Raw genomic sequence first — 20,469 nt, 5'->3', positions numbered from 1 at the left:
GTCGACACACACGTACCGACACACAGCAGACACACAGGGAATGCTCTATACGAAGACAGGACCCACTAGCCCTTTGGGGAGACAGAGGGAGAGTCTGCCAGCACACACCAAAAAGCGCTATATATGACAGGGATAGCCTTATGATTAAGTGCTCCCTTATAGCTGCTTTTATATTAATATATTGCCATTTATTTTGCCCCCCCTCTCTGTTATACCCTGTTTCTGTAGTGCAGTGCAGGGGAGAGACCTGGGAGCCTTCCTGACCAGCGGAGCTGTGACAGAAAATGGCGCCGTGTGCTGAGGAGATAGGCCCCGCCCCTTTTCCGGCGGGCTCGTCTCCCGCTATTTAGTACATTTAGGCAGGGGTAAATATCTCCATATAGCCTCTGGGGCTATATGTGAGGTATTTTTAGCCTTTTTAAAGGTTTTCATTTGCCTCCCAGGGCGCCCCCCCCCCCAGCGCCCTGCACCCTCAGTGACTGCCGTGTGAAGTGTGCTGAGAGGAAAATGGCGCACAGCTGCAGTGCTGTGCGCTACCTTAAGAAGACTTTGCAGGAGTCTTCAGCCGCCGATTCTGGACCTCTTCTTGCTTCAGCATCTGTGAGGGGGCCGGCGGCGTGGCTCCGGTGACCATCCAGGCTGTACCTGTGATCGTCCCTCTGGAGCTTCATGTCCAGTAGCCAAGAAGCCAATCCATCCTGCACGCAGGTGAGTTCACTTCTTCTCCCCTCTGTCCCTCGTTGCAGTGATCCTGTTGCCAGCAGGAATCACTGTAAAATAACAAACCTAAGCTAAACTCTCTAAGCAGCTCTTTATGAGAGCCACCTAGAATTGCACCCTTCTCGGCCGGGCACAAAAATCTAACTGGAGTCTGGAGGAGGGTCATAGGGGGAGGAGCCAGTACACACCACCTGACCTGTAAAAGCTTTACTTTTGTGCCCTGTCTCCTGCGGAGCCGCTATCCCCCATGGTCCTTTCAGGAACCCCAGCATCCACTTAGGACGATAGAGAAAAACAATATACAATAACTATCTATATCTATAAAGGGTCTGTGCGTGTTGTGTGCGCCCGAGTCGGGCTTGAACTGGTGGCCCTGTGTGCTGTGGCTGAGCCACGGCAGCCTTATGGCTGATTCAGGTCCTCTTACTATATAGATTTCCAAGGGCTACAGCAATATATATGTGCAGATAACAATAAAGATAGAAATAAAAGTAAAAATAGTAATGATAATTGCTCCTCTCCTTTGTGATGCCATGTCTACGTAACACAAAGGATTTTTATTTATTTATACCTCTGGGGAATGGTGAGAAAAATGTGAAAGTTGAAACCCCATTTCGGAAATAACAAATAATAGATAAAAAGCAAAAATAATTAATAAAACTTCTATATAAATATTTTCAGAAATATGATCGATTTGCTTTGTAAAGCAGGGTGAATATACCAATGCCCAACACTAGTGGGATATATTAAGTACAATCGGGTGTATACACTCTTTATTTTAATTTAAATGGGGTTATAGATGCTTTCTTTGCTTTCTCACCATCTACCAATATTATACTAATACTAATGTTACTATGTAATATTCTCTTAAACACTTCTGAATTTTATATGCTGTTTTGAGATTTTTTTATAAAAGCACCTTAAATCATTATAACATGTGAATGAACTTACCATTAACTATGCATTTTGGACTGATTACTCAGGTGTGTTTAATAACACCCTATAGCTGATTGGCTGGAACCGATTTAAATACTACTCTACCTGCCTGTTTGGTATCTACACCTCCTGATGAAACTGCCGCTTACATTGGGCAGAGAAACGCGTTGAGGACCGTGGTAACTGCTACCCCCTGAAAGGAGACCTCTGTTTACTAATCTCAACCCTGCTTTTGCTGAATTGATCCTCCCCAACTGGTGCCTGGCTGGACACTACACCACACGTGCCCACCGCTGTGCTAGAAAAGCCCTGTCTGCAGACTTACTTATGGAAATTGCGGCTTCTCTGCCGGATACATTGAGATAAGAGCATTCCAGCTGCATATAGTACAAGCTGCAACACGCTATTGACGGGAATCAGCGGAGACCTCCAGTATTGGGTGAGACCAGTGCCCCGTAATTCAGTGGCTCGAACTAAGCATTTTCAATTCCCCCTAAAACTAGGGGAAGTTTCTCCAGTGCACTTGAGTTATATTAATCAGTGGATAATTCCAGCACGTCTCCTTTAATAATGGACTGCAGTACTGCACACAAATAATAAGCAAGCTATATTGATTATACATTTTTATTGTTGCTATTATACAACCTTGTTACCATTTATTTATTTGGTTGAACCTTGATATTTTGTTTTTATGGTTCAAAGCAATATTAAAACATATCCTGAATACATATATTTGTTATGATTCCCGTACTCCAGACCAGAGGAGATCTTTATGGCAGAGGTCTGAGTACTGGAAGGATATGCTGGTACGGGAGCAGGAAAGCCTAGTAACCCCTGGCGCCCTAACTCCGTTGTCTCGCCCGTGTTATCAGAAATCCCCTGCGAGACTATGGTTGCTTGAGCCCATGGCAGCCGCGTTCGAAGGGCGGATTATGTCTGCCCAACCCCGATGCCCCCTCAGGTCTTAATGGGAGACAAAGGGAAATCCGAGACAGGGTGATAACAAGGGGCCCTCTGACTAAGCAACCAGGCCAGGGGTTACAAGCTATCTAACTTAAACCAAAAGTATGTGCGGACAAACCGCCAGGGAAAAGGACAACCAAAGATCCACTGATCCGTTACTCCTATCCAGCACCGCTGGATACCAGAGTGGATTAGTGGGAGCGGAATCCTCCGCAAAAGCTCCAGAACACAATAAACTAAATAATAAATAGTAGCGGTCAAGCCGCAACACACGGCTACGCCGCGACTCACGAACACCACAGGATGTTAAAGGTGCTCGGTCGGACTCCAGGAATAGATGACAAATTCCGAGTACTGGATCACTGAGGACAGGAACAACCGGGTTGAGCAGGACTGGAAACTCTCTGTAACTGACACAGCAAACAGGAAGCTATCACCGGCGTCTGTGAGAAGTCCTGAGAGTGCTTAAATTTGGGAGCCCTCCAATCATGATCCAGACAGGGTAATCACATAATGATGCCGTGCAGCTGCATGCTGCACGGCCAGAATACACAAGCACTGATTAATTAAGACCCAGCAACGGGGAACGCGGTCTGACCGTGGCGTCCCCGTTGCTAGGGTCTGAGCGGCTCCGTGCGCCCGGCGTCTAGCGTTGCTAGGGAGCCGGCGGCTGTCTGCCTGCGGCGTCCCTAGTTGCTAGGCGCCGGGCCGCACTGACGGGCGGACCCTCGGCGCCTAACAGTACCCCCCCCTTGAGGAGGGGTCAAGGAACCCCTAAAGCCAGGTTTCTGAGGAAATTCTCGAAAAAATGCCCTTTTGAGCCTCGGGGCATGGAGATCCTCATCCAGGACCCAAGACCTTTCTTCTGGACCATAACCTCTCCAATGTACCAAAAAATAAAGCCGACCCCGGGACAACTTGGAATCGAGAACCTTCTCCACTAAGAACTCCTGCTGACCCTGTACATCTATTGGCGATTTCCCCTGAGAGATCTTGCGAGGAAATCTACTGGGCGAAACATATGGTTTTAACAAGGAGCAATGGAAGGCATTTCCGATCCGTAAAGTTTTTGGTAAACGTAACCGGAAAGCCACTGGATTGACTTTTTTGATAATATGAAATGGTCCAATAAATTTAGGACCCAATCTGGCTGAGGTTTGTCGAAGTTTAATGTTGCGAGTCGACAACCATACCCTATCTCCAACTTTAAAAGTGCACGGCCGCCGGAGCCTGTCAGAAAATTTTTTCTCCCGAAATGCCGCTTTTCTGAGAGCCAGGTGCACTTTTCTCCAAATGAGTTTGAGATGAGAGGTCAAGGTCAGTGAGGAGACAGAGGAATGTTGAAAAAAGGAATTAGCTCTGGGGTGAAAACCAAAAACTGTAAAAAATGGAGATACATTGGTGGAGGAATGACAGGCATTGTTGTAAGCAAACTCTGCAAACGGAAGAAACTCAGACCAGTCATTTTGGAGTTTGGCCGAGTACAAACGCAAATATTGTTTTAATGATTGATTAACTCGCTCAGTCTGCCCGTTGGATTGGGGATGGTAGCCAGACGTTAAAGATAATTTCATCTTTAATGATGCACAAAAAGACTTCCAAAATTGTGCAATGAATTGTGGACCCCGATCAGAAACAATATCAGTGGGTAACCCATGGAGTCTGAAAACATGGCGGAGGAACAAGACTGCCAATCCCTGGGCAGATGGCAATCGGGGAAGAGCAATGAAATGGGCCATTTTGCTAAAACGGTCCACTACCACCCATATGACTCGGCATCCGGCTGACAGAGGGAGGTCCACCACAAAATCCATGGAAATATGAGACCATGGCCTAAGAGGAACATTCAAGGGCATAAGTTGACCGATAGGCAAGGAACGGGGAACCTTATGCTGTGCACAGACCTGACAAGAAAAAACAAACTCCTTAATGTCTTTGGAAAGACCAGGCCACCATACCGAGCGGGAAACTAATTCAAAAGTTTTAGCGATCCCCGGATGCCCGGCAACCTTGCTATCATGAAACTCCGTCAAAACCGTTGCTCTCAAAAACTCGGGGACAAAAAGACGACCAGCAGGAGTATTTCCAGGAGCTTGATGTTGAAGCTGCTTTAACTGGGTAAATAAATCTTGTGTGAGACCTGCCCGAATGACTGAAGACGGAAGTATGGGAGTAACAGGACTGTTGTCTTGAACTGGAAGAAAACTGCGTGACAGGGCATCTGCCTTGGTATTCTTGGAACCTGGCCTGAAGGTGATAATGAACTTGAAACGAGTAAAAAATAAAGCCCAACGAGCTTGCCGGGCATTCAGCCGTTTAGCTGATTCAATGTATTGAAGATTTTTGTGATCAGTCAAAACTGAAATGGTATGAGTGGCTCCTTCAAGCCAATGCCTCCACTCCTCAAAAGCCCATTTAATAGCCAGTAATTCCCGGTTACCAACATCGTAGTTGGATTCAGCAGATGAGAATTTCCTGGACATAAAGGCACAAGGATGTAATTCCAGGGAATCCGGATCCTTCTGAGATAGGATAGCCCCTACTCCAACCTCCGAGGCATCAACCTCAACAATGAAAGGCAATTCTGGGTTGGGATGTCTGAGGACCGGGGCTGAGACAAAGGCTTGTTTCAAGGCCTGAAAAGATAACTCCGCTTCACGTGACCAGTTGGTAGGATCTGCTCCCTTTTTAGTCAGTGCCACAATGGGAGCAACTAGGTCAGAGAAAGAGTGAATAAATCTTCTATAGTAATTCGCAAACCCTAAAAAGCGCTGAATTGCTTTTAAATTGGTGGGTTGCGCCCAACTAAGGATGGCTTGGAGCTTCTTTGGTTCCATACAGAATCCCCGAGGGGAAATAATGTACCCTAAAAAGGATACCTCCGTGACATGAAATTCACACTTCTCCAGCTTGGCATATAGGTGATTTTCACGTAATTTTTTTAGAACCTGACGCACCTGGGTAACATGTTGTTCAATAGAGTCAGAATATATCAAAATATCGTCTAAGTAGACTACAACGAATCTTCCAAGAAATTCACGGAGCACATCGTTAATGAGATCCTGGAAAACTGCCGGAGCGTTGGACAGGCCGAATGGCATAACCAGATACTCATAGTGGCCTGATTGAGTACTGAATGCCGTTTTCCACTCATCCCCTGACTTGATTCTGATGAGGTTATATGCTCCTCTCAGGTCAATCTTAGAAAAAATCACAGCCGAACGTAGCTGATCAAAGAGGACAGAAATCAGCGGCAAAGGGTAAGTATTCTTTACTGAGATTTTATTCAAGGCTCTAAAGTCAATGCAAGGTCTGAGTGATCCATCCTTCTTCTCCACGAAGAAGAAGCCTGCACTTAAAGGGGATTTAGATGGCCTGATAAATCCTTTCCCTAGGCTTTCTTTAACATACTCATTCATGGCCACAGTTTCAGGTCCGGACAATGCATATAACCTTCCCTTAGGCAAAGTGGCACCAGGAATTAACTCGATAGCACAATCATAAGGCCTATGGGGAGGCAGAATATCCGCATTGCCCTTGGAAAATACATCAACAAAATCCTGGTATTCCACAGGAATGGGTGCGGGAATGACAGCAGCTATTCTGATGGGAAGCGTAATACATTCCTTATTACAGATGGTACCCCATTGTAAGATCTCCCCCGACTGCCAATCAATGATGGGATTATGAAAGGCCAGCCAAGGGTGACCCAGAACCACAGGAACTGCTGGGCAATGGGTAAGGAAAAACTCAATCTTTTCAGAATGCAGAGCTCCTACCGAAAGTAGAACAGGAGGTGTACAGAGAGAAATAACCCCATTGGACAAGGGACTCCCATCTAAACCATGCATGGTGATACACCTACCCAAGGCTAACAGGAATACCTAAGGCCTTAGCTCATGTTAAATCCATAAAGTTCCCTGCAGCTCCACTGTCCACAAAAGCCGAGACCGAGGAACAGAGGCTGCCAAAGGAAACTTTAGCTGGAACCAACAGTGAATTATTTGAGGAGATAAGCTGCAGACCAAAGTGAACCCCCTCACAACTCACTTGGTCGAGGCGTTTCCCGACTTGTTCGGACAACTACGGGCAAAATGTCCCTTACCCCCACAGTATAAACAAAGACCAGAATTTTGCCTTCTGGTTCTTTCTTCAGGAGACAGTTTGGAGAGGCCTATCTGCATGGGCTCCTCTATGTCCACAGGAATGGAAAAAACACAAGGAGAAGACCCGACAGATGCTCCTTTTTCAGCCCTCCGCTCTCTGAGACGACGATCAATTTTAATAGAGAGCTCCATGAGTTTATCGAGAGTCTCAGGAGCGGGATACTGAAGGAGACTGTCTTTTATAGACTCGGATAAGCCGAGGCGAAACTGACTGCGCAGGGCTGGGTCATTCCATCCACAGTCGTTCGACCAACGGCGAAACTCCGTACAATAAATCTCTGCGGGATTCCTACCCTGTCTGAGAGCACGCAACTGACTCTCGGCGGATGCCTCTCTATCAGGGTCGTCATACAATAGCCCTAAAGACCCCAGAAAGGCGTCTACAGACAATAAAGCCGGATCGTCTGTCTTTAAGCCAAAAGCCCAGGTCTGAGGATCCCCCTGTAGCAAAGAAATAATAATTCCTACCCGCTGAGATTCCGTACCTGAGGAGACTGGTCTTAAACGAAAATACAGTTTACAAGACTCTTTAAAATTAAAAAACTGCTTTCTATCCCCAGAAAAACGGTCAGGCAGATGCATTTTTGGTTCAGGAATGACCCTCGGGGAAGTCCGTAACAGATCTTCCTGTGACCTCACCCGAAGGGACAGATCCTGAACCATCTGAGTAAGCTCTTGAATCTGGCTAACTAAAAGCTGGCCAGGATTTGGCCCAACACCGGAGGGATTCATGAGGCTGACAAATCTCCCAACAGAATAAGGAAAAAAAAAATTAACTCCTGTTTAATTTTAAATTTTAGTTCGGCCGGTGATAATGTTATGATTCCCGTACTCCAGACCAGAGGAGATCTTTATGGCAGAGGTCTGAGTACTGGAAGGATATGCTGGTACGGGAGCAGGAAAGCCTAGTAACCCCTGGCGCCCTAACTCCGTTGTCTCGCCCGTGTTATCAGAAATCCCCTGCGAGACTATGGTTGCTTGAGCCCATGGCAGCCGCGTTCGAAGGGCGGATTATGTCTGCCCAACCCCGATGCCCCCTCAGGTCTTAATGGGAGACAAAGGGAAATCCGAGACAGGGTGATAACAAGGGGCCCTCTGACTAAGCAACCAGGCCAGGGGTTACAAGCTATCTAACTTAAACCAAAAGTATGTGCGGACAAACCGCCAGGGAAAAGGACAACCAAAGATCCACTGATCCGTTACTCCTATCCAGCACCGCTGGATACCAGAGTGGATTAGTGGGAGCGGAATCCTCCGCAAAAGCTCCAGAACACAATAAACTAAATAATAAATAGTAGCGGTCAAGCCGCAACACACGGCTACGCCGCGACTCACGAACACCACAGGATGTTAAAGGTGCTCGGTCGGACTCCAGGAATAGATGACAAATTCCGAGTACTGGATCACTGAGGACAGGAACAACCGGGTTGAGCAGGACTGGAAACTCTCTGTAACTGACACAGCAAACAGGAAGCTATCACCGGCGTCTGTGAGAAGTCCTGAGAGTGCTTAAATTTGGGAGCCCTCCAATCATGATCCAGACAGGGTAATCACATAATGATGCCGTGCAGCTGCATGCTGCACGGCCAGAATACACAAGCACTGATTAATTAAGACCCAGCAACGGGGAACGCGGTCTGACCGTGGCGTCCCCGTTGCTAGGGTCTGAGCGGCTCCGTGCGCCCGGCGTCTAGCTTTGCTAGGGAGCCGGCGGCTGTCTGCCTGCGGCGTCCCTAGTTGCTAGGCGCCGGGCCGCACTGACGGGCGGACCCTCGGCGCCTAACAATATTATTAGCGCTTCTTGACGTTTCTTTGGAAACACAGTTGGGTATTTTTCTGTGTAAGGCATCCAGTTGCCATATAGGAGCTGCTGTTTTAAACCAAACATTCTAAGAGGTGTATTTTAGAAATTTAAAATATACATTGTGTTAGCGCCTGATTTAGTAGGTTTACTATATCTTGCATTCTACCACTACAACAACACGGCTGGATTCTAAATCTACCAAAGTCGCAGTTGGTTCCAACAACTCAGCTGTCATTTTTGGGCATGATTCTGAACACAGAAAAAAAGAGGGTTTTTCTCCCAATGGAAAAAGCCCAGGAACTCCAGAACATGGTCAAGGACCTGCTGAAACCAAAAAGAGTGTCAGTTCATCAATGCACTCGAGTATTGGGAAAGATGGTGGTCGCCTATGAGGCCATTCCGTTCGGCAGGTTCCATGCAAGAACTTTTCAGTGGGACCTTCTGGACAAGTGGTCAGGCTCCCATCTACAGATGCATAGGAGGATAAGCCTGTCCCCCAGAGCCAGGGTCTCTCTCCTGTGGTGGCTCCAGAGTGCTCACCTTCTAGAGGGTCACAGGTTCGGCATTCAAGATTGGGTTTTTGTGACCACGGACGCGAGCCTTTGAGGATGGGGAGCAGTCACACAAGGAAGAAATTTTCAGAGAATATGGTCAAGCCAGGAGGCACACATCAATGTGCTGGAATTAAGGGCCATATACAACGGCCTGCAACAGGCGGAGAATCTTCTTTGCAACCTACCCGCTCTTCTGATCCAGTCAGACAACGCCACAGTCGTGGCGCATGTAAACCGCCAGGGTGAGACAAGAAGCAGAGCAGCAATGGCAGAAGCCACCAGGATTCTTCGCTGGGCGGAAAATCATGTAAGCACTCTGTCAGCGGTCTTCATTCCGGGAGTAGGCAACTGGGAAGCAGACTTCCTCAGCAGGCACGATCTCCATCCAGGAGAGTGGGGACTTCATCAAGAGGTCTTTGCAGAGGTAACAAGTCGTTGGGGACTTCCTCAAATAGACATGGTGGCGTCACGCCTCAACAGAAAGCTTCAGACGTATTGTTCCAGGTCGAGGGACCCTCAGGCAGTGGCGGTGGACGCCCTGGTGACACCGTAGGTGTTTCAGTCGGTCTATGTGTTCCCTCCACTTCCACTTATCTCAAAAATATTGAGAATCATAAGACGAACAAGAGTGCAGACAATACTCATGGTTCCAGATTGGCCTCGAAGGGCCTGGTATTCAGATCTTCAGGAAATGATCACAGAAGATCCGTGGCCTCTTCCTCCCAGGGAGGACCTGTTGCAACAGAGGCCCTGTGTGTTCCAAGACTTACCACGGTTACGTTTGACGGCATGGCGGTTGAACACCAAACCCTAGCTAGGAAAGGTATTCCGGGGGAAGTCATCCCTACTCTAATCAAAGCTAGGAAGGAGGTAACGACGAAGCACTATCACTGTATCTGGAAGAAATATGTATCTTGGTGTAAAGCCAAGAATGCTCCTAAGGAAGATTTTCAGCTGGGTCGTTTTCTCCATTTTCTACAGACAGGAGTGGATATGGGCCTAAAGTTAGGCTCCATTAAGGTGCAGATTTCGGCCTTATCTATATTCTTTCAGAAGGAATTGGCTTCTCTCCCAGAAGTCCAGACTTTTGTAAAGGGAGTGCTGCACATCCAACCTCCTTTTGTACCCCCAGTGGCACCGTGGGACCATAACGTGGTGTTACAGTTCCTTAAATCACACTGGTTTGAACCTCTTCAAACAGTTGAATTAAAATTTCTCTCTTGGAAAGTGGTCATGTTGTTGTCCTTGGCATCTGCGAGGCGGGTGTCTGAATTGGCGGCTTTGTCTCACAGGAACCCCTATCTGATTTTCCATGTGGATCGAGCAGAGTTGAGGACTAGTCCTCAATTTCTGCCTAAAGTGGTTTCGTCGTTTCATATGAACCAACCTGATGTGGTGCCTGTGGCTACGGGTGACTTGGAGGATTCCAAGTCCCTTGATGTAGTCAGGGCCTTAAAAATCTATGTAGCCAGGACGGCTCGGGTTAGGAAAACAGAGGCACTGTTTGTCCTGTATGCAGTCAACAAGGTTGGCGCTCCTGCTTCTAAGCAGACTATTGCTCGCTGGATCTGTAACACGATTCAGCAGGCTCATTCTACGGCTGGATTGCCGTTACCAAATTCGGTAAAGGCCCATTCCACTAGGAAGGTGGGCACTTCTTGGGCGGCTGCCCGAGGCGTCTCGGCATTGCAGCTTTGCCGAGCAGCAGTGCCGTTTCTGGCGGCGGGCGAGCCGTGCAACCGCACAGGGCGCCCGCTGTGGCACTTTGTGTGTCCTTATCCCCTCTCCTCCCTCTCCCCGAGCGGAGCGCTCCTGCTCGGCGGGCGGAGTTTCGCGGAATGACGCGTTTGCATCGTGACGTCACGACACAAAAGCGTCATTCCGTGAAGCCCCGCCCCCGAGAAATAGCGCTCGGGGAGAGGGAGGAGGAGATAAGCCTGGAAGGAGGAGGCGGCGGGCGCGAGGGACGTGAGGCGGCGGGACCCGAGGAGCGGGAAGATGTAAGTATTGTCTCTATCTCTCTCTCCCCCTTCCTTCCACCCCCTTTAGACACCTGCCTGCCGCACTGTATAAAATGGGGATACCTGCCTGCCGCACTGTGTAAAATGGGGATACCTGCCTGCCGCACTGGGTAAAATGGGGATACCTGCCTGCCGCACTGTGTAAAATGGGAGCACCTGCCTGCGTACTGTGTAAAATGGGGATATCTGCCTGTCGCACTGTGTAAAATGGGGGCACCTGCCTGCGTACCGTGTAAAATGGGGATATCTGCCTGCCGCACCGTGTAAAATGGGGATATCTGCCTGCCGCACTGTGTAAAATGGGGACACCTGCCTGCCGTACTGAGTAAAATGGGGGCACGTGCCTGCCGCGCTGTGTAAAATAGGGATACCTGCCTGCCGCACTCTGTAAAATGGGGATACCTGCCTGCCGCACTGTGTAAAATGGGGGCACCTGCCTGCCGCACTGTGTAAAATGGGGATACCTGACTGCCGCACTGTGTAAAATGGGGATACCTGCCTGCCGCACTGTGTAAAATGGGGATACCTGCCTGCCGCACTTGTAAAATGGGGGCCCCTGCCTGCGTACTGTGTAAAATGGGGGCACGTGCCTGCCGCGCTGTGTAAAATGGAGATACCTGCCTGTCGCACTGTGTAAAATGGGGATACCTGCCTGCCGCGCTTTGCAAAATGGGGGATACCTGCCTGCCATGCTGTGTAAAATGGGGGCACGTGCCTGCCGCGCTGTGTAAAATGGGGATACCTGCCTGTCGCACTGTGTAAAATGGGGATACCTGCCTGCCGCGCTTTGTAAAATGGGGATACCTGCCTGCCATGCTGTGTAAAATGGGGGCACGTGCCTGCCGCGCTGTGTAAAATGGGGATACCTGCCTGTCGCACTGTGTAAAATGGGGATACCTGCCTGCCGCGCTTTGTAAAATGGGGATACCTGCCTGCCATGCTGTGTAAAATGGGGGCACGTGCCTGCCGCGCTGTGTAAAATGGGGATACCTGCCTGTCGCACTGTGTAAAATGGGGATACCTGCCTGCCGCGCTGTGTAAAATGGGCACACTTGTCTGCTGTAATGTGTAAAATGGGGACTTTTTTATTTTAAATTTTTTTCTCCTGTGGTGGGCGTGATGATATCAGATGAGGCCACGCCCACTTTAATGAGACCACGCCTATTTTAATCAGGCCACACACCCTTGTTGGGAGCGCGCGCGCATGCTTTTTCTTTTTAGAGCTATATGCGGGGGCACGCTATTTGTTTTTATAGGGGGGGGGGGGGCATTTTGAAATCTCGCACTGGGAGCCAAATTGTCTAGAAACAGCCCTGCCGAGCAGCTACTTGGTCGAGTTCAAACACTTTTGCAAAATTCTACATGTTTGATACCCTGGCTGATGGCCCGGTCTGGAGCTTTGGTGTAAACCCCATGGTCCTTACGGAGTCCCCAGCATCCTCTAGGACGTAAGAGAAAATAAGATTTTAAACCTACCGGTAAATCTTTTTCTCCTAGTCCGTAGAGGATGCTGGGCGCCCGTCCCAGTGCGGACAATTTCTGCAAGGCTTGTATATAGTTGTTGCTTACATAAGAGTTATGTTACAGTTGTGATCAGTCTCTGGCTGATGCTGTTTTGTTCATGCTGTTAAGTGGTTTAGTATATACCATGTTGCACAGTGTGTATGGTGTGTGCTGGTATGTATCTCGCACTTAGATTAACAAAAGTCCTTTCCTCGTACTGTCCGTCTCCTCTGGGCACAGTTCTATAACTGAGGTCTGGAGGAGGGGCATAGAGGGAGGAGCCAGTTCATACCCATCTAAAGTCTTAGAGTGTCCATGTCTCCTGCGGAGCCCGTCTATACCCCCATGGTCCTTACGGAGTCCCCAGCATCCTCTACGGACTAGGAGAAAAAGATTTACCGGTAGATTTAAAATCTTATTATTACATTCCTGAGTACATGGAATGGATTCCTCAGGAGTAGATACATATTCTGCCGCACAAGACACAGAGTCCCTGGACATGGTTATGTGAGAATTTGCACACAAACACAGGAAAATGTCACACACAGTTTCCCCCAAGTACCTTCAGAGAAACACAGAGATTGGAGCCAGCACACACAGCGCCCCAGTATACAGTGACAGAGCAACTGCCTGACACTGACTGTGTCCCCTTAATAGATTACACAGTAAAATACAGTCTCCCCCCCCCCCCCCCCCCCCTTCTACAACCCCCTGGTACCGCACAGGATAGCTGGAGTCGTGTGGAGGTTCAGCGCTCCCTGTCAGCGTCTCTCAGTGATGAACTGCAGGAAGAAAATGGCGCTGGTGAGCTGCTGGGTCCGCTCTGGGGAGTAGCTCCGACCCCAACCATGGCGCGTCTTCCCGCACTTTACTGGATTATACTGGCCTGAGGTATTATAAACTAGCAGCAGAACTAATGCCCCTGATAGTAGAAATGACAAGTTTTGAGGGTATTTGCGCTGGCCCAGGGCGTCCCTCACAGCGCCATACCTGATGTACCGCTGAGCCTTCCAGAGTGCAGTGTCAGTACTGCTCTCCCACCTTGTTGCCACCTATCACATTGGCTCCCCGCTTGTCAGGTCACCAGTGTCACACTCACCACCGCGATCTTCTGGCTCTGTTACGGGGTGGCGGCAAGCTGTGGGAGTGAGCAGTCGCCTCGGGGGCTAATAATCATCACCCTCAGGAGCTTAATGGCCTGTCAGCGGAGATAGTGGCCATTAACCTCTGAGGGTTGGACACTACTTCCCCCCCCCCCCCCCTAAGTCCCACGAAGTAGGGAGGCTGTTGCCAGCAGCAGAGCCGGCCCTAACCAATATGATGCCCTAGGCAAGGTTTTTGCTGGTGCCCCTAGCACCACCACTGGTTCCGCCTCTGACCTTGCACCTCTTTCCCAGCACCATCACCCCTCACCCATAGCAGTCCTTATTTTGGTGTTTGTACCCCCTATATTTTAAATAGGAACAGTTCACACATTTGGCGCTCAGCCCAAAAAGGGGTGTGTTTTTGCTGGCAAGGATCATGGCCACACAATAGTAACCCCAATTCCAATTATGCCACACAGTACTGCAACTTTATTCACATTTGATCATGCGATAGTGTCCATAATTCATATTACATCCCACAGTAATATCACTTTACCTTATAAACGTTACTCCTCACAGTAGAGCCCCTTATTCACATTACATCACACTGAATTGCTCCTTATTCACCAGACAGCACACCCTATTGCTCTTTATTCACATTAGACGACACAGTAGTGCCCTTTCTATACGCAACGCCACATAGTAGAGCACCTTATACACATAATGCCACAGAGTAATGCCCCTTACACATACAGTATGAGACACATTATTAATGTCTTTATAAACATAATGCGCCTTACACATTATGACAACCTTTATTAATGCCCTTTTACACATAATGTCTCTTACACATATGCCGCACATTATTAATGCCCTTATACACATAATGACACACATAGTGCCCCTTACAAGGGATCAGTACGTAATCCCGCTGGACGGGATCCCGGCGGTCGAAATACCGACGCCGGAATCCCGACCACACAATTCCGACAGGGGTGGCGAGCGGAACGCAGCCCCTTGCGGGCTCGCTTCGCTCGCCACGCTCGGCACACTATTATATCCTCCCTCTATGGGTGTCGTGGACACCCACGGAGGGAGAATATGTCGGGATTGTGCCGGTCGGGATTCCGGCGTCTGTATTTCGACCGCCGAGATCCCGTCCAGCGGGATGTTGACCGCATCCCCCTTATACATATGTTGCACATTATTAATGCATTTTTACATGACACATATAATGCTCATTACACATATTCTGAACACTACTGCACAACCAACCCACCTGCACACAGCACTCACACTGCCACTGACACTGTGACCTCTGCCTCTGCTTTGATACAGATGTGTCCTCATAAATCTTGCCTCAATGCTAACGTTGGGCACCTTTTGTATGAAAATGCATCTTATATGCATTGCTATGTGGCTAGAATGCACAAGCAGCTTCTGCTGATTAAAATGATATGCAGCATGCCTATATACTGTCTGCGACTGTGGCTGTATCTGCATATGAAATGCTACACACAGAATATAGGCATGCCGCATATCATTTTAATCAACAGAAGCTGCTGATGCCCCTAGGCATATCAAATGCCCTAGGCAATTGCCTAGTTTGCCTATGCCTATGGCCGGCTCTGGCCAGCAGCCTCCTTGTGCCTAACATCTTAAAAAGACAATAAAACCAGAAAAGCTGTAGGAGCTCCCCTAGCTGTGACCAGCTCCTCCGGGCACATTTTCTAAACTGAGTCTGTTAGGAGGGGCATAGAGGGAGGAGCCAGCCAACACTATCAAAGTCTTAAAGTGCCCATGGCTCCTGGTGGACCGGTTTATACTCCATGGTACTAATATGGACCCCAGCATCCTCTAGGACGTAAGAGAAATACAAACATGGTCAAAATACCCACATTAAAATGTCGACAGGTCAAAAAATCGACATGAGATTTTCATGATTTTTTCATTGAAACCAACTTGTTCACATTTTACCATCCCAGTGGATGTGGAGGGGAAATATAATAGTGTGACGAGCGCAGCGAGCCATGCGAGGGGACACGGTACACTTATACGGTGTCCATGTCGACATACACACCAGTTTTGTTTTACCTGTCGACATTTTAAATGTCAGTATTTTGACCATGTTGACATTTTAAATGTCAGTATTTTGACCATGTCGGTATTTTGACCGTCAGGATTTTGATTTTAGGTAAATCATACTGATCCCATACCTGCTTAGGGCAGTACTGTCTAACTGGATGAAAAGGAAGAGTTTTCAGTGGAGGCATAACTTGTATTGCTAAAAATTTAAAATGTGAATTCATTAATTGTTTTCATTTAAATTCAGGGATTGTTGGTTCCAAAATATTGCCATAATATTTTATGCTGACCAACCACAGCAAAGTCTCCCCTTCTGGCCAGTCCCCACACTGACAATGCAACAGGCATCGCACAGATTTTATATACAAACTGCTCTTTTTTGTCATGGGTTTAGGTCTGCTCGCTCATTGGTTTAAAGAGCTACAGTAGAATGCATATCAGTTACTGTAGCACCTGCAGAATTAGCTGACAAGAATTAACTTCCATATCAAAAAATGGGGAGAGAAAGTGTGACCACAAAATGTTATATAAACAATAGGCTTTAATTCACGGCACTCTACCATCTGCGGTGCCTGAGGTACAGTATGTGACCACACCATCATCTGCGGTGCCTGAGGTACAGTATGTGACCACACCATCATCTGCGGTGCCTGAGGTACAGTATGTGACCACACCATCATCTGCGGTGCCTGAGGTACAGTATGTGACCACACCATCATCTGCGGTGCCTGAGGTACAATATGTGACCACACCATCATCTGCTGTGCCTGAGGTACAATATGTGACCACACCGTCATCTGCGGTGCCTGAGGTACAGTATGTGACCACACCATCATCTGCGGTGCCTGAGGTACAGTATGTGACCACACCATCATCTGCTGTGCCTGAGGTACAGTATGTGACCACACCATCATCTGCTGTGCCTGAGGTACAGTATGTGACCACACCGTCATCTGCGGTGCCTGAGGTACAGTATGTGACCACACCGTCATCTGCGGTGCCTGAGGTACAGTATGTGACCACAAAGTCATCTGCGGTGCCTGAGGTACAGTATGTGACCACACCGTCATCTGCGGTGCCTGAGGTACAGTATGTGACCACACCGTCATCTGCGGTGCCTGAGGTACAGTATGTGACCACACCATCATCTGCGGTGCCTGAGGTACAGTATGTGACCACACCATCATCTGCTGTGCCTGAGGTACAATATGTGACCACACCATCATCTGCGGTGCCTGAGGTACAGTATGTGACCACACCATCATCTGCGGTGCCTGAGGTACAGTATGTGACCACACCATCATCTGTGGTGCCTGAGGTACAGTATGTAAACACCATCATCTGCGGTGCCTGAGGTACAATATGTGACCACACCATCATCTGCTGTGCCTGAGGTACAGTATATAAACACCATCATCTGCGGTGCCTGAGGTACAGTATGTGACCACACCATCATCTGCTGTGCCTGAGGTACAGTATGTGACCACACCATCATCTGTGGTGCCTGAGGTACAATATGTAAACACCATCATCTGCGGTGCCTGAGGTACAGTATGTGACCACACCATCATCTGCGGTGCCTGAGGTACAGTATGTGACCACACCATCATCTGCGGTGCCTGAGGTACAATATGTAAACACCATCATCTGCGGTGCCTGAGGTACAGTATGTGACCACACCATCATCTGCTGTGCCTGAGGTACAATATGTTACCACACCATCATCTGCTGTGCCTGAGGTACAATATGTTACCACACCATCATCTGCGGTGCCTGAGGTACAGTATGTGACCACACCATCATCTGCTGTGCCTGAGGTACAATATGTTACCACACCATCATCTGCGGTGCCTGAGGTACAGTATGTGACCACACCATCATCTGCGGTGCCTGAGGTACAATATGTAAACACCATCATCTGCGGTGCCTGAGGTACAGTATGTGACCACACCACACATCTGCTGTGCCTGAGGTACAGTATGTGACCACACCATCATCTGCGGTACCTGAGGAACAGTATGTGACCACACCATCATCTGCTGTGCCTGAGGTACAATATGTTACCACACCATCATCTGCGGTGCCTGAGGTACAGTATGTGACCACACCATCATCTGCGGTTCCTGAGGTACAATATGTTACCACACCATTAAATTGAAAAATCATACATGCTTTCCACTCACCTAGTTACATCCCAAGCTGTATACAGTAACACTTACCTCCTCTATCCGGACAAAGCAGTGACCAGCACTCACCTGTAAGCATAAGTATGTAGAAAGATTTAGTGCATGAACTGCAGGGATCACAGTATCACGGCAAGTGCCAGACAGTTGTTTCAACTACCCTCTGGCAGCTTTCTTCAGGGGTCTGTGTAGACAGTGCTGTTTATATATTGCCTGAAAGGACGCCAAAGCATTAAGCAAACACAAGTAAAACAAACTGACAGAGCGCAGCTGATCCTACAGCGTGCTCATATGATGCCGTGGCTGTCAGCTGTGTTGGCGAATCTTGTCACCCCTGAGGCTTGTCCTGAATCATAGGAGAACTGGCTGATTACACCTTACTGCATGTGATACAAGGTGGCAGCCCTCACTCTGCAGTGACTGCTGCCATACTGTCATCTATACAGATAAAAAAACAGAGGGTCCAGAAACACAATATGGGTGGGGTGACAGAATATGCCCATTAACCACACAGGTGATCAATCTATTCAATACTAAATAAAACAAACTGAAAAGTCCCCTAAAAAGCCGGCACTTTTCGTGTTTTGTGTTTTGGTTTTGGTTCTAATCCCCCGCTCGTGTTTTGGTTTTTGGTTGGTTTTGCCAAAACCACCCTTTCGTGTTTTGGTTTTGGATCTGGATGATTTTGGAAAAAAGCATAAAAACAACTAAAATCACAGAATTTGGGGGTAATTTTGATCCTACAGTATTATTAACCTCAACCTTAACGCTTCTGAGGAAGAACCCGTTGGTTCGAAATGCATTAAGCAGCTGTGGCTATACCCGGACATTCTGGACCTGGAGCTTCTTTGAGAACCCCCTCGAGCATCCAGAACTCTGTGGGACCTCCATGAGACTTATCTCTCGATAAGTATAGACTCCATCTACCAGCCTTTTATTACAAGCTCTGTTTTATTCTATGTTTGTGAGTGCATCTTGGTGCTAATTAAAATTGCTATTTTGCACATAAGGGCCCTCATTCCGAGTCGTTCGCTCGTTCTTTTTCATCGCATCGCAGTGAAAATCCGCTTAGTACGCATGCGCAATGTTCGCACTGCGACTGCGCCAAGTAATTTTACAATGAAGAAAGGATTTTTACTCACGGCTTTTTCTTCGCTCCGGCGTTCGTAGTGTGATTGACAGGAAATGGGTGTTACTGGGCAGAAACATGGCGTTTTAGGGGCGTGTGGCTGAAAACGCTACCGTTTCCGGAAAAAACGCAGGAGTGGCCGGAGAAACGGGGGAGTGTCTGGGCGAACGCTGGGTGTGTTTGTGACGTCAAACCAGGAACGACAAGCACTGAACTGATCGCACAGGCAGAGTAAGGTTGAAGTTACTCAGAAACTGCTAAGTAGTTTGTGATCGCAATATTGCGAATACATCGGTCGCAATTTTAAGAAGCTAAGATACACTCCCAGTAGGCGTAGGCTTAGCGTGTGTAACTCTGCTAAATTCGCCTTGCGACCGATCAACTCGGAATGAGGGCCAAGGTTTTTGCACTATTGCACTTTTTATTATCTTCCAGCTCTTCCCATCCTATCATAAGGAAGAAGAACGATTCATCCATTATCCATAACTGTGAATCATCACATTCTGACATGCTTTCAAAAAACCTACGTTTGTGAGTTTGATATACTGACCATTAAAGGGAACTGCACTTTATTTTGGCATACTTGCACTATTGTGTTGTTTTTTTCTATCATTGAAAGGTTTTCCTCTCTGGTTCATTGTTCATCTTCATTTGAAATCCATGAGAGCCTCACACCCAGATTGTTACATCCTTGTACAGTGTAAGCGCAATCATACACTTTATTTACCCTTTACTCACCTCATCATCATCGTCCGATTCATCACCCCTTTCACTGTGTACATCCCCCTCCTCACAGATTATTAATTCGTCCCCACTGGAATCCACCATCTCAGGTCCCCGTGTACTTTCTGGAGGCAATTGCTGCTGGTGAATGTCTCCACGGAGGAATTGATTATAATTCATTTTAATGAACATCATCTTCTCCACATTTTCTGGAAGTAACCTCGTAGGCCGATTGCTGACAAGGTGAGCGGCGGCACTAAACACTCTTTCGGAGTACACACTGGAGGGAGGGCAACTTAGGTAGAATAAAGCCAGTTTCTGCAAGGGCCTCCAAATTGCCTCTTTTTCCTGCCAGTATACGTACGGACTGTCTGACGTGCCTACTTGGATGCGGTCACTCATATAATCCTCCACCATTCTTTCAATGGTGAGAGAATCATATGCAGTGACAGTAGACGACATGTCAGTAATCGTTGGCAGGTCCTTCAGTCCGGACCAGATGTCAGCATCAGCAGTCGCTCCAGACTGCCCTGCATCACCGCCAGCTGGTGGGCTCGGAATTCGTAGCCTTTTCCTCGCACCCCCAGTTGCGGGAGA

General features: G+C 48.1%; 1 protein-coding gene across 2 annotated transcripts in view; it reads right to left on the bottom strand.

Annotated features, from left to right (window-relative positions):
• The window catches only part of LOC134908939 (cytochrome P450 2K1-like), a 271,207-nt gene that overhangs the window by 204,600 nt on the left and 46,138 nt on the right, over window positions 1-20,469 (bottom strand). Inside the window, exon 1 of one of the 2 annotated variants that reach the window (XM_063915202.1) lies at window positions 18,057-18,093. The exons of the other annotated variant lie outside the window; for it this stretch is intronic. The gene's annotated coding sequence lies outside the window, so the exon portion shown is untranslated. Of the gene's footprint in view, window positions 1-18,056; window positions 18,094-20,469 lie in introns of those variants that run through there. 2 annotated transcript variants of the gene reach the window in all.

Source organism: Pseudophryne corroboree, chromosome 4 (genome assembly GCF_028390025.1).
Source record: "Pseudophryne corroboree isolate aPseCor3 chromosome 4, aPseCor3.hap2, whole genome shotgun sequence".
NCBI classification, from domain to species: domain Eukaryota; kingdom Metazoa; phylum Chordata; class Amphibia; order Anura; family Myobatrachidae; genus Pseudophryne; species Pseudophryne corroboree.
The sequence above is the reverse complement of the archived record's forward strand: the minus strand, read 5'-3'. Positions and strand labels throughout refer to the sequence as shown.